The 15,502-nt window shown below is 38.7% G+C and overlaps 1 protein-coding gene across 4 annotated transcripts in view; it reads right to left on the reverse strand.

Moving 5' to 3' along the window:
* LOC130281835 (solute carrier family 2, facilitated glucose transporter member 9-like) overlaps positions 1–15,502 on the reverse strand; it is a 90,158-nt gene that overhangs the window by 40,364 nt on the left and 34,292 nt on the right. The gene's annotated exons all lie outside the window — the stretch shown is intronic.

The raw sequence follows: 15,502 nt of genomic DNA on the forward strand, positions 1-15,502 counted from the left end.
GTGTGTAATATATATATTTGTAAATGGAAGATGCAAGAGAGAAACATAGGGGGGCACTTACGAGTCGGAGTCTCTTGGAAGGTGCAAACTTTAGTTTCTTTAATAGGTGCATAGAAAATCCATAACGCAGGATGCCAGGGTTCACAGCGTGGTGCAGTTAACAGCTGCTTTCGCGCCAGGAGTGGCGCTTCTTCAGTCTACTAGTAGTAGCTGTGATCCCTGGCGTCCTGCGTTATGGATTTTCTATGCACCTATTAAAGAAACTAAAGTTTGCACCTTCCAAGAGACTCCGACTCGTAAGTGCCCCCCCTATGTTTCTCTTGCATCTTCCATTTACATTGTTATGAAGACTGTTATGGGGGTCGAGCACACTGTGGAGGTTCGTAGGTGTGCGTTATTAATGGAAGCCGACAGCACTCCACAGGAGCAGTAACATACCTGAGAGTGCCGATCGCTGTGTCTTTGTTTGTCATATATTATTATATATACACATATTATATTATATATATATACATATATATATATATATATACACATACACATATATACACACACACACACACACACACACAAACACATATACATATATACATATACACATACACACGCACTTATCATGACTCCACAAGGCATATCAGCTGATTTGTTTCAAAATAGAACCTTCATAGCCCCCATAAAAAGCCTTTGGAGCGGAGCGAGGAAAAAAAAAAAAAAAAAAAAAAAAAAAAAAAAAAGAATTACACAAACCATGAAACCTCTGCTGCTTGTTTCCTGTGTGAGCTGCAGGGAGGGGCTGCCTTCTGAGAGATATTAGGTCACCTGATTAGAGATTCACTGCATATTAATGAGGGAGGTTTGTGTGTACTTCAGCCAATCAGGGACAATGCCACACACTAACACTGGGCTCTCTAAAGCTTAGGAGAATGTAGTGTGACATGTGGTAGACAGTAGTCATCATGTGTGATAAGATCTACTGGACTTCCTGTCTGAAGGAAAAGCTGATAGAAACAGGGTATGTGCTCAGCCAAAATTACACTTTACATTGCAAAGTTATATAACATGTGCAGCTATATAAAAAGTTCCTTTAACCGTAGTTCTGGGGTTGTTACATCAATAGGGAGAACTTTTTGTTAACTTGTGTGTATATTTTAGTTTAAAAGTATAGTATAAAAGGTATGTTTACACAGGGAAGATAGGCAGATTACTTTTTGCTGCAGATTTCCATGCAGAAAATCCACAGCATCTTACAGCGGCAGAAAAGTGTAGGAGGTTTGTAGAAATCTTGCGTGAAAAATACACACTGAATAACTTGACCCGCTGTGTGGATTTTCCATCTGCAGTTTGTTGAAAACATTGTGGATTTATTACCAATTTTTCCCATTGACTTTAAAAGGGAAAAATCAAAATCCACAAATTCACAGTTATTGCTAATTTGCTACAGAAATGCTGCGGATTCCCAGCAAAATGCACAACTGCAAATTTCTAATACATCATTTACATTCAAATCACAACCTCTTTACAATCCACAAGAAATTTGCACCAAAATGCACAATCTTGTAAAGAATTTCTGCTACACATATGCTGTGGATTTTCTGCCACAGAAAATATGCCACATATCCATCCTGTTTGCACATTTGATGCTTAGAATGTATATGGAGATTTTTACAGCAATATTAAATAAAAAATGTTAAAATTTATGGTGATAAAGAAAAACACATAGGAGTTATACAAGTTAACATCAGACAGGTGTATTGTACTTTTATTTCCATATTTTGGATGTAACAGCTAGACCTAGACCACCACATTTAACCTAAACTCATCCAGAATGAAAGGGAAAACAGAGCCGATTTAAAAAAAAATAAAAAAAGATACACAAAATAGCACCACCCCTGTCCTCCAGTGGTGTATGGTATTGCAGCTCAGTTCTATCGAACCAAAATCGAGCCAAGTTGTAATACCACACCCAAACCCGTGGACAGATGTGGTGCTGTTTAGGAAGGAAATTTGCTTTGTTTTTCTATTCATGCCTAACCCCTATTGTATTTGAAAAACAAGGTTGAGGTTTTCCAGAAATTACATCACACTTGTCCACAGGTCATGTGTCGCATCACAGCTCAACCAATTCCACTTTAATGGTGTTAACATGCAGTACCAAGCATAACCCATGGACAGATGTAGGGCGGTTTCTGGAAGAATGCTGCCCCATGTTTTTTTTTGTAATCCAACAACTATAGGTAAAGCAGCACGCAAACATCCTTAGAACCATCTCAAAAAGTTATTGTCAAGCGTACCTGTTTTAGGACAGTAAAATGTCTTTATGTATGTTACTCACTAGGTCATGAAGACACTTCACTTTTTTTTTTTTTATTTGTCGAGCTTCTGTATTTGGCTCACAAATCCCTCTGTTCTGCTGCTCACCGATTCTGACATCCACTGCTCAGGAAGGGGCATGCCAGGACAAACACTAAATCTGCCCTCACACACCATGTATTCACTTCCTCCCTAAATAAGTCGGCTGTGCTGTTCAGGGTCTCTTCATCCAATCACTGCAGGCTGTCTTATAGTAAAAAACAGCCAGAAATGTATCATTTTATAAAGCTTTATTAATAGAAGTCATCATATATTCAAACAAGTTTTATTAAAATAATTATTTCTACATTTATAGGAATAAATACATTTCATATAGTTATTAAAACATGTATCAAAATAGTGCCTCTCACTAAAAATTCCCACAGGCTGAGCAGTCTCTTGACTGTCAGTTAAATACATTCCAGCTGTTGTTCATTATAGCATGGGGCTCATAGTATAACAGCAATATGTAATGGTATACATTTTTATAGTAAAAAGGATGGGGTGCAATGGGGAGAAATTTATTTAGGTCACAGAGAGGCAGTGATTATATCACATTATATAGAAACTGATGCACAGAATGTTATATAAATTTATAGCCCCATGTGAAAACCTGCATAGCTTCGCCCCCTTTCTCCCACATTCATTGACGTTACACATGTTTTCCTAAATGGAAGTGAATGCATTCCAGATGTTTGAGTGTTTCTACATTTGTAGGGATACATTCATTTTTTTATAGTTTTTGAAACATATCAAACATTTCATAGAATAAAAGGTTTTCTTTTGTACATTTGTAAGGTTAAATACAATGTTACAGTAATAAAGAGCTGTAGCAGAGTGAAAGGCATAAACAATAGTTGTACGTAATTATATTAATTCTAGTCTAACAGCTAAATTCTTTCCCTGTGTATATGGTAGCTAAATATTTACATAGAAACTATTCTGCTAACATCTTTTCAGGTGATTTTTAATCACAGAATAGACTGTATATGTTAGAAGTAAGTATTTATATCTCCTAATATGGTGACCCATTAGCCATAAAATTAATAACACTGCCTAATATTGTGTCCCAGCAGCTATAATATTAATACCACGGCCTAAAATGATGTCCCATCAGCCATAATATTACAGGGGTTATAGGGTGATTTTAGTACATACCTGGCAGGCAGTAATGGACATGCTTAGGAAGGATCTGCTCTTGTCTTGGGGCTAAATGGCTATGTTGTGAGATTATCATAACACTGTGGCTAGCTTTTTGTTAACTGGTATTTCCTGTTTCCTTTTTTTTTTTTTTTACTACAAATCCCATAATTGCATTTTCCTCCCTACCACACATCAGCCACCCCACCCATTAAAACATAAATGAGCGGTAGACCTGTGGTTTGCAATCAGGGTGCCTACAGCTGTTGCATTAGATCCCTTTACACATTGAATCAGACAGGCTCCCTCTCATCAACTGACTAGTGAGTCAGGTCTCGGCCGCATTGTAAGCTGGGAAAAATCTGAGACAACAGTCATTTTGTATGCTGTTAAAAATTAATATTGGAGTGAAAATCACAGAAGAATTGTGAGAAAACCGTCACACACAGGTACAGACACTATATTATGAACTACACTAACTTTACAGCCCCAGTAGCATAGTCAAAAAAAATCCTGGAATACCCCTTTAATACCGCTGCCTAGTATTGTGTCTCTAGGTTTAACTCGCCTGCCTTTTGACTTATTTCAAACTGTTACAATGTTTCCCATTGGAGCATTCTGGGTTTTGTTTTTCTTTGTAAACCATGATATTCTCAAAGTTCACAACTTACAGTTAGTAATTTTACACCACTCTATAAGTTCTTTAGGTACTGTATACATGACAAAGATTTAGTAAGATATTACCCCCAATAATATACATTGCAACCAGGTATTGTTGCAAATGTAAGGAAAATAAAATATATCCAAACCATCTGTATAAACAAAGCATTTTCCAACAGGCAATCCCCCTATTTCTCACATTAGACACTCCTAAAAGTAACGTAGCTGTGTATGTCGGGGCTATATCAATGAACAGAGACGCCTCTATGTAAGGGGTCTTGAATTATTTTAGTGTGGGATCTAACACAGATCATTTCTAGTATCGTAGAGTCCATAATATTAATACCACCGCCTAATATTGTGTCTCTAGGTTGAACTCTATGGACTCTCGTCTTTTTTCAACTTTACAAAACTGTTACTATGTGTCCCTTTGGAGCATTCTGGGTTTCGTTTTTCTTTCTAAACCATGATATTCTCAAAGTTCACAACTTACAGTTACAGTTATGTTACACTGCTCAAAAAGTGCTTTAGGTACTGTATACATGACAAAGATTCAGGAAAATATTACCCTCAATAATATACAGCGCACCAGGTATTGTTCCAAATGTAAGTAAAAAAAAAAAAAATATTCAATCATACAAATATTACTAACATGTAAACTAAAAGAAAATACTATATTGATGATGTTCTACAATTATAATACATAAATAATTCCATTTATTATCAGTGACAGTAATAATAATAACAGGACATGTATGAACACAGTAAATACTAGAAGTATTTTAGGCTTCTGAGTCAAAGTATTTACATGAACAGGTCCCATTCATTTAGTATAAATCTTAAAGGGGTACTCCCCTGGAATTTTTTTTTTTTTTAAGTTAAACAGATTTGTAAATTACTTCTATTTAAAAATCTTAAAGGGGGTTATCCAGGAAAAAAACTTTTTTTTTTATAATATATATATATAATCTCAACTGGCTCCAGAAAGTTAAACAGATTTGTAAATTACTTCTACTAAAAAATCTTAATCCTTTCAGTACTTATGAGCTGCTGAAGTTGAGTTGTTCCTTTCTGTCTAAGTGCTCTCTGATGACACGTGTCTCGGGAACCGCCCAGTTTAGAAGCAAATCCCCATAGCAAACCATTTCTAAACTGGGCGTTTCCCAAGACAGGTGTCATCAGAGAGGATTTAGACAGAAAAGAACAACCTTAATCCTTTCAGTACTTATGAGCTTCTGAAGTTAAGATTTTTTAGTAGAAGTAATTTACAAATCTGTTTAACTTTCTGGAGACAGTTGATATATATATTAAAAAAAAAGTTTTTTTCCTGGAATACCCCTTTAATCCTTCTAGTGCTTCATCAGCTTCCATTTGCCCCACAGGAAGTTCTTTTCTTTTTGAATTTCCTTTCTGTCTGACCACAGTGCACTCTGCTGACATCTCTGTTTATTTTAGGAACTGTCCAGAGTAGGAGCAAATCCCCATAGCAAACCTCTCCTGCTCCAGACAGTTCCTAAAAATGGACAGAGGTATCAGCAGAGAGCATTGTGGTCAGACTGAAAAGGAAATTCACAAAGAAAATAACTTCCTGTGGAGCAAATAGAAGCTGATAAGTACTAGAAGGATTAGAATTTTTAAATAGAAGTAATTTACAAATCTGTTTAAACTTTCTGGCTCCAGCTGATTTAAAAAAAAATAAAAAAATAAAGTTTTCCAGGGGAGTACCTCTTTAATTTTATACAATAAAAGGGTTGCTAGAGAACGCCAGCAAGTAACAGACAAAATAAGTCTGAGGCATGGATCTAATCTCTAAGAATTATACAAGCTCACACTCTATAATTTAGTCACTACCAATGTAATTGCCTGGCAGTGCTGAAAATCATGGTATATTCTTAGGCTCCCGGTAACATGTAATGTTCTGATGAACAGGAAGGTTACACATCTTCAATGTAGCTATCTATTGTCAGGATTCGGCAGGCTGGTGGTGGATCCTGTGTGTCAGTGAGGGATTGGCGTGGACCGTACCGGAGGACCAGTTCTAAGTTGCTGCTGGTTTTCACCAGGTAGTGTCCACCGGTAGCGGCTCAACCTCACTGACTGCTGAGACAGGCGTGGTACAGGAGGACTAGACAGAGGCGAGGTCGGACGTAGCAGAAGGTCAGGGCAGGCGGCAAGGTTCGTAGTCAAGGGCAATGGCAGAAGGTCTGGAAACACTGGTAAAGGTACTCACAAAACGCTTTCACTAGGCACTAAGGCAACAAGATCCGGCCAGGACAGGAAGGGGAAGTGGGTTTAAATAGGAAAGACACAGATGCAGGTACTGATTGGGCCAGGCACCAATTAATGGTGCACTGGCCCTTTAAATCTCAGAGAGCCGGCGCGCCCTAGAGAGCGGGGCCGCGCACGCTGGGACATGACAGCCGGGGAACGGGACAGGTGAGTAGACTGGGATGCGACCCGCGGGCAGGTGCGTCCCGCTACACGGATCGCATCCCCGCTGGCAGTGACAGTGCAGCGCTCCCAGTCAACGGGTCTGACCGGGGCGTTGCAGAGAGAAGAACGCCACGAGCGTTCCGGGGAGGAGCAGGGACCCGGAGCGCTCGGCGTAACATCTCTCTCAGACGGGGTCAATTCAAACATACGAGGACTGAGAGCGTATGTGTTAGTGGTAGACCAAGTGAGTTTCACTGCTAGTGTTTGTCATTTTACTGATGTAGTTTTAAACTCCAATAGTAGAGTTTAATTTATAAAATAAACATCACAAAAATTTGTGGGGGATTATTTTGAGCATTTTTCAGTTTTGTTAGCCTTATTTGTAAAATTACAGTCAGGCTAATTCCACTCCTAATTTTGGCTAAAATAATGACCAAAATTCCAAGAACATTCCTAGTTGCCATTTGAAGTTTGTCCCTAAATAGGAAAACAATACGAGAACAAAGAGGAATAAATTAATTGAAAAAAAATGCACACAAGAGTCCATTAGATCTTTGAGGCCTTATGGTATATTCACACATGTAGATATAATCTGATAATCCATCAAAACAGCTGAATAGTTTGATTATACAATATGTGCATGGATGTAACTAGGGATTAGTGAATCGAATCTGACAAATCCAAAATTAGTTACAAATTTCAGGAAAAATGTGATTCGCGACGAATCGCTTCATTAAACTCCATTTAGTGCGGTCCAGGGCATCCAAAATGGCAGATCCACTTGTGAGGACATGGGGCAAGGAATCCTGGGAAAGCAGGAACAAGGGTAGGCGGTGTCACGAACAGAGACATGCGGGTGGAAGGGTTATCTATAAAATCACTATTTTTCTACACTAGACCGAAAATAATGATAAAAAATCCCTCTTACACCACCCAATTTAAGGTATCGCTGCCACCACCTGTCAATTTCAAGCCGACTGGAAGCTATCAATCCAATCTGGATATGCTACAATTCCCAAATATAATCTACTATCCCCAGTAGTATATAAAAACAGGAAAAAGATTAATCAAAATCTATAATGTAGCCGAACAGGTAAGTAAATTTAAAGACTATAACTTCAATCTCTTCAAGGACAATGTACGTCCGTTTTACCAGACATAAGGCGGTACTTAATAAATGAATGATTTATTATGAAAGAAAAATATTCACAGTACATTTAAAAATAGATGTTAACAAGACAAAGTTTCACCATACAGAAAATAAAATAAATGGGAAAAAACAGAATCCTTACTTACAGAAAGTTACAGAGTTCTAGGCCATGGGGTCTGGTAGGAAATGGCATCTGGCATCAAAAATTAGATCTTGTCCCCCATGCAAGTGCCCCTAGTCCCCCCAAGTCTGCAGTTTTATATCCTGCTATGGACAAGAGACACCTCTATGTTCAGCCCCTGGGCAGGACAAGGAGGAGGGGTAGATGTTGCCACTCCCTTATGATACCTTTATGCCCAAAGAAAAGGAAATGTCTTCTATCTTCTATCATGGGCCAGGCACCCACATAATTTTCTAATATTTGGGTTCTCCATCAAATCCTCTTTCTAGGGGTACCTAACATGACCCACTTATTGTGTATGATTTACCCAGTGCATACAATTTGGGCAGGGATCAATACACAAGGGTCATGTGAGGACTCATTTTAAAAGTACTATGATGGAGAATCCGACCATATATAATAGGGCCAGGGACGCACTTCCCTAACCCCCATATTTAATATTGAAAAATATAGGATTTTCCAATTGGGTCAACTTCATACATCTTTCATCTATTGACACCCAGGCTGGTGCCTTGCTGGCTAAAATGGTGTTACCTTTCCTGTCATAGAGCAGCTGTGTTAATAAACCCCCTGCTAGGATTAGTCACACCTATACCCAGGCTGGATAGACATGTAGGCTCCATGGTGCCCTGATCAAAAGAGAATTAATTATTGTTGAAATGCTAAAATCACCGGTAAGGGTAATTGAATTTACAAGATGTACATACAAATGGACTTATTACAGGACATATATCACAAATGACAACAATCACCCTGCAACATGGATCTATTTTGGCATGGTATATGACAGGCGGGATGACCCTGAATCACATGCAGACTATCACCAGACAGTCACCCCTGTGATGTCACAGCTCTATATAAAATCGGCAGCCATATTGCAGCCAGTCACTTCAGCCTTTCATTGCAGAGATATAGATAGGGACAGACAGTGCTGTGTGTTGGCCAGAAAAGCTTTTTTCCAGCAGCGATTCACCTCCTAGTGTCAACAGCATTCTGTTGCACAGAGGGACAGAGAGCAGGGTGTTGCACAGAACAGCAGCTATTCAGTTCAAGCCCAAATCATGCCTAGAAGCACTAACAGGGAAGGGAGTGAGATGGAGCAATTTTGGGTGTAGTACACAGCGACTGTGTGCTGCAGCACTGGTTTGTACTGTTGATGTTGTACACAAATACTTTTTTTAAGCATACTGGAGCGCATTGTACTCCCCTCATAAGTGCATACCACATATGTACATCTCAGTGGTGTACTATTTTGTTCCTGTTAAAGTCTCAAGGGCCCAGATACTGTGAAAGGCCAGCCAAAAGTACTGCTGGTGTTGTAGACAAATACTGTTTTAAGCGTACTGGAGGGCATTGTCCTCAGAGTTCCCCTCACTCAGGTTTATGGAACAGACTGTTGCAGAAATTTCTACAAATTAAACTGTCCCCCTTTATGGCCTTGCCACATATAATACTACCTATTTTTTGACAGTACATTTATCACAGATTTTCGTGTTTTCTGAAGTTCGTGTTTTTTGCACTTTTATGTTCTGTAATCAGGGCTGTAGCTCTGATGAGGTGAGTAAGGTGGTGTAAGGGGTTCCACATTACACTGAGACATTGATTCCCAACCAGGGTGCCAGGACATTCTGGTGGGAAATATGGCTCTAACATTTTTAGATTTTTCTGCCCAGGACTGCGCACCTGTGAGTCACAGGTGTGCAGGTTAGGCAGGGAGGGGAGTCTGTGTGCAGTGTCGGGACAGATGACGCTGCAGCTCCAATCCTTGTGCATCCTCCCTCTCCTGTGGAGCAGCTCTGGACTCTGGAATCTCCCTGATCCCTCAGCAGAATGATGTGGATAGAGGGAAGGAGCAGGGTCAGCGCTGATAGAGGCCTACTCAGCTTCAGGTAGTGCACCCCCACCCTTCTTTCACTCCTCTACACCTCTCTGTCACCCATCATAACTTCTCTGTAACCCCTGGACACCAGTCTGTTATCCCATACACCCTTCTATCACCCCTCTTCCCCCTTCTGTCACCTCTGTGGGGGGGGGCTGGAGGCATTTGAGTGAGGCTGGAAACCTTGGGGAAGATTTATCAAAACATGTGCAAAGGAAAAGTTGCCCAGTTGCCCATAGCAACCAATCAGATTTCTTATTTCATTTTGCAAAGGCCTTGTTAAAAATGAAAGAAGCAATCTGATTGGTTGCTATTGGCAACTTTTCCTCTGCACAGGTTTTGATAAATCTCCCCCCTTGTGCATTGTGGGAAGGCTGGTGGCATGGTGTTTGAAGGGGGCTGGAGTCATTTGTAGGGAAAAAGGGAGGATAATACTGGAAAAAAGTGCAGAGCCTAATACTAATATGTTTGTGTTGCATTTTCCATGATATCCTGTGCCAGAAGGAGCAAAAAGAGCTAGCTACAGCTGTCAGTAATGTGCATGTAGCAATGTTTAGCACTTCCTTGTAGTTTGCAGACTTTGTTTAAAGACTTTTCTTAAATTTATGAAAATGTTGAAATAAAAAATGTATTAGAATGTAAATAACTAATTTTGATCCATAAAAGCCAGGTAAGAAGTCCAGAATTGAAGGTAACTCTGGTCACTACATTCTCATGGCATGAAGGACATTTCCAAAAGAATCTGTATATCATACTGAATAACAGTATTTCACTAACCCAGCACACACCCTATGCGTGTTACAGCAGGTCAAAGTGTTCTACACCCTTATTGAGGCTCTCTGTAGCCCAGAGATAGCTGTTTTTAATAGTGATTTGCCGCAAATAAATTCATATCGAATCGATTTTTTGGGGGGGGGGGGGGGGGAATTTGACGAAGCGGGCGAATCGAATTTTTCAAAAAAAAAATAAAAAAAAATTGCTCATCTCTAGATTTAAAGAGGTACTCCGCCCCTAGACATCTTCTCCCCTATCCAGCACCCAGCTATCATTACTGCGCAGAGCGAGATCACTCTGCACGTAATGATGGGCAATACAAGGGCCGGAGCATCGTTACGTCACGGCTCCACCTCTCGTGACATCATAGCCCGCCCCCGTCAATATAAGTCTATGGGAGGGGGCGTGCCATAGACTTGCATTAAGGGGACGGGCCGTGACGTCATGAGGGGCGGAGCCATGACGTCACGCTGCTCCGGCCCCTGTATCGCCTGTCATTACGCACAGAGCGAACTCACTCTGTGCAGTAAAGATAGCGGGGTGCCGCAGCGGCAATCCCTGGGGTTCCCAGCAGCGAAACCGGGGCGATCTAACATCTTATCCCCTATCCTTTGGATAGGGGATAAGATGCCAGGGGCGAAGTACCTGGCAAATTTGCGATGTTTGGACATACCCAAAAGGTAAATACTTTCAAAGTGCACAATTTATAGTTACATTTATTATGCACCCACTCCATAAGTGTTTTAGGTACTATATACATAAAGATTCATGAAAATATGGTGCTAACCAAGAAATATCCAGGTCAAATGGACACTGCCTATTGTAAGTAAAAGAAAGATGTCCAATCATAGAAGATTAAGTAACATATAAACTTAAAGAAAATACTTTATTAATAATAATAATAATAATATTTATAGCACATGGTAAATAATGTAATTAATCATTATCAGTAACCGTAATATTTATAGGACATGTATGAACACATAGTAAATACTAGGAGTAAAAGTTTTTCAGGTTTTACCAATCATTCTCACATGAATGAGACATCACAGAAACCGCCATACAGCTCCAGAGACATGAAAGAATTTCCTTCTCGTCATTTACACTGTGGCACTGAATTGACTCTAAACACTGCACAATTCTTTGGTATTCTCACAAAGGCCGGCCTTATACTTACTGCTCTTTCACTAATAAGCAGGCTGCATTCTCTAGAGATGCTGAGACACGTGACTAAGCTAGTGGCTTCTCCCTACACATACGTAGGAGCCCTCACCTCTGTAGCAATGTGTAGTACCACACCATGAAGAAACTGCTAGCGGTGTAAAAGTTTACAATAGTGGCTCTATAGCATTCCATTCCTGAAATAACCAACACATTTTTCTTATCACATGAAAAATGTATAACTTTCCCTTATTAATATTTAATATGTATTTATTTATTCAGCTTTTCTATTTGTTGTTGAAGGATTTGTAAACACAACCAACTGTTCGGGGTTAAATTGAAAACTTTAAAAATAACAATTCGTTGCTTTCAAAATAAGCAAAAATGGTCCTAGATCGGTTTTATGTTATAAATGTCAGTGTGATTACGGTGTTTCCGGTATTGTGCCACTGTGTGGAAAGTGTTAGGTTAACAGTTTTGGGGCTCCAGTGGAACAACCACATTAAAAAAGATTCTATGGATTGGCCTCATGACCTCTCCAAAACCCTAATTTGGTAGAAAACCAGTATATGCGTTTCATATTTGCTCCTCCACATTGCACCTTGGGCCTCTAGGGATCCCTCTCAAGCTCATCTTTTAGACCCTCTCAAGGCAGGGCAGATTTTAGACCCTGTGCAAAACTAAAAGTATGACCTAAATGGTGAAATATTGTCCAAAAACACTTTGATGAGGGAAAGTTATACATTTTTCATGTGATACAAAATTGATTTGTGTTGGTTATTTTAGGAATGGAATGCTATATAGCCACTATTGTAAACTTTTACACCACCTGCAGTTTCTTCATGGTGTGGCCCTGCTCATTGCTACAGAGGTGAGGGTCACTACGTATGTGTAGGGAGAAGCCACTAGCTTAGTCTAGCATCTCTAGAGAATGCAGCCTGCTTATTATAAATGGGCAACCAGACAGATTGTTAACACATCACTGGTGGAGACTGTTTCTAGTCTCCACCACTGATGTGTTTACCATCTGTCTGGTTGCCCATTTATCTATCATGACCACTTCCACCAGGTCAGTGTACTCTATCTTATGTTTGTTATAGCTTGTGTAGTTTTATACAAACATCCACAAGCACAGTTTATCCAATATGCTGGAATAGACATTGACCAAGGGTTCTATTATGGATTATTTTACAGTACGGAATTCCCCACTCCCTGATGGGTGTTCCTCTCACTCCCTGATGGGCCCTGATAATCTATGGGCGAAACTCGTTGGTAAGAGAGGTCCGCCAACCCCATCCACACTTAGAATCAGGAGATTCCCACACAGATTGGTAGGGACTCCAGTGTAGGCACTCACCTGTACCCTTATTCTCCCATCCTAGCACTGTTTTGTACATTATCATTTTTCAGTAAAATCCAGTTTTCTTGCTATCTGACCCTTATTGGTGATTTTCTATGATTGAGATTATACATGATATAGATATAGAAGTGGAATAATCCCGACTGTAATTTACAAATAAAGCAAACAAAACAGAAAAATGGTCAAAATAATACTCAATTTTTAAACCCCCCCACATATTTGTGTGTTTTTTTTATAAATTAAACTCTACTTTTGGAGTTTAAAACTACATCAGTAAAATGACAAACACTAGCAGTGAAGCTCACTTGGTCTACCACTAACACATACGCTCTCAGTCCTCGTATGTTTGAATTGACCCCGCCTGACATAGATGGCTACATTGAAGATGTGTAACCTGACTGTTCATCAGAACATTACATGTTACCGGGAGCCTAAGAATATACCATGATTTTCAGCATTGCCAGGCAATTACATTGGTAGGGACTTCATTACAGAATGTGAGTTGTATAATTCTTAGAGATGAGATCCATTCCTCAGATTTATTTTGTCAATTTTGCTTGCGTTCTCTAGCAACCCTTTTATTGTATAAAATTAAGATTTATATTAAATGAATGGGACCTGTTCATGTAAATACTTTGACTCAGAAGCCTAAAATTCTTCTACTCTAGTATTTACTATGTGTTCATACATGTCCTGTTATTATTATTACTACTGTCACTGATAAATTGATTTATGTATTATAATATCATCAATATAGTATTTTCTTTTAGTTTCTCTGTTAGTAATATTTGTATGATTGGATATTTTTTTCCTTACATTTGGAACAATACCTGGTGTATATTATTGGGGGCAATATTTTCCTGAATCTTTGTCATGTATACAGTACCTAAAGCACTTATAGAGCGGTGTAAAATAACTGTAACTGTTGTGAACTTTGAGAATATCATGGTTTACATAGAAAGAAAACAAAACTCAGAATGCTCCAAAGGGACACATAGTAACAGTTTTTAAGGTTTAAAAAAACACGAGAGTCCATATAGTTCAACCTAGAGACACATTATTAGGCCATGGTATTAATATTATAGCTGCTGATATATTAGGCAGTGTTAATTTTATGGCTGATGGGTCACAATATTAGGAGGTATAAATACTTACATCTAACATATACATACTATTCAGTGTATTCTGTGATAAAAAAAAAAATTGCCTGAAAAGATGTTAGCAGAATAGTTTCTATGTAAATATTTATCTACCATATACACATGGAAAGAATTTAGCTGTTAGACTAGAACCCATATACTTACATACAGCTATCGGTTATGCCTTTCACTCTGCTACAGCTCTTTATTCCTGTAAATTGTATTTACCCTTACAAATGTACAAAAGAAGACATCTTATTCTATGAAATGTGTTTGATATATGATTCTAAAACTATATAAATGTATTTATCCCTACAAATGTAGAAATGCTCAAATATCTGAAATGCATTTAACTGACAGACATTCACTTCCATTTAGGAAACCACATGTAACGCCAGCGAATGTGGGAGAAAGGGGGGGGCAAAGCTATGCAGGCTTTCACATGGGGCTATACATTTATTTAACATTCTGTGCATCTGTTTCTATTTAATGTGATATAATCACTGCCTCTCTGTGACCTAAAGAAATTTCTCCCCCGTTGCACCCCATCCTTTTTACTATGAAATGTATACCATGACATTATTTCTGTTATACTATGAGCCCTGTGCTATAACTAACAACACCTGAAATGTATTTAAAGGGGTTATCCAGGAAAAAAACTTTTTTTTTATAATATATATTAATATATATATCTCAACTGGCTCCAGAAAGTTAAACAGATTTGTAAATTACTTCTATTAAAAAAAAACTTAATCCTTTCAGTACTTATGAGCTACTGAAGTTGAGTTGTTCCTTTCTGTCTAAGTGCTCTCTGATGACACGTGTCTCGGGAACTGCCCAGTTTAGAAGCAAATCCCCATAGCAAACCTTTTCTACTCTGTGCAGTTCCCGAGACAAGCAGAGATTTCAGCAGAGAGCACTGTTGCCAGACAGAAAACAACTCAACTCAACTTCAGCAGCTGATAATTATTGAAAGGATTAAGATTTTTTAATAGAAGTAATTTACAAATCTGTAACTTTCTGGAGCCAGTTGATTTAAAAAAAAAAAAGTTTTTTCCTAGAATACTCCTTTAACTGACAGTCAAGAGACTGCTCAGCCTGTGGGAATTTTTTGAGAGAGGTACTATTTTAATATAAGTTTTAATAAACTATATAAAATGTATTTATTCCTTTAAATGTAGAAACAATAATTTGAAACATGTTTGAATATATGATTACTTCTATTGATAAAGCTTTATAAAATCATACATTACTGGCTGTTTTTTACTATAAGACA

The sequence above is a fragment of the Hyla sarda genome, chromosome 7 (assembly GCF_029499605.1).
Source record: "Hyla sarda isolate aHylSar1 chromosome 7, aHylSar1.hap1, whole genome shotgun sequence".
NCBI lineage: Eukaryota > Metazoa > Chordata > Amphibia > Anura > Hylidae > Hyla > Hyla sarda.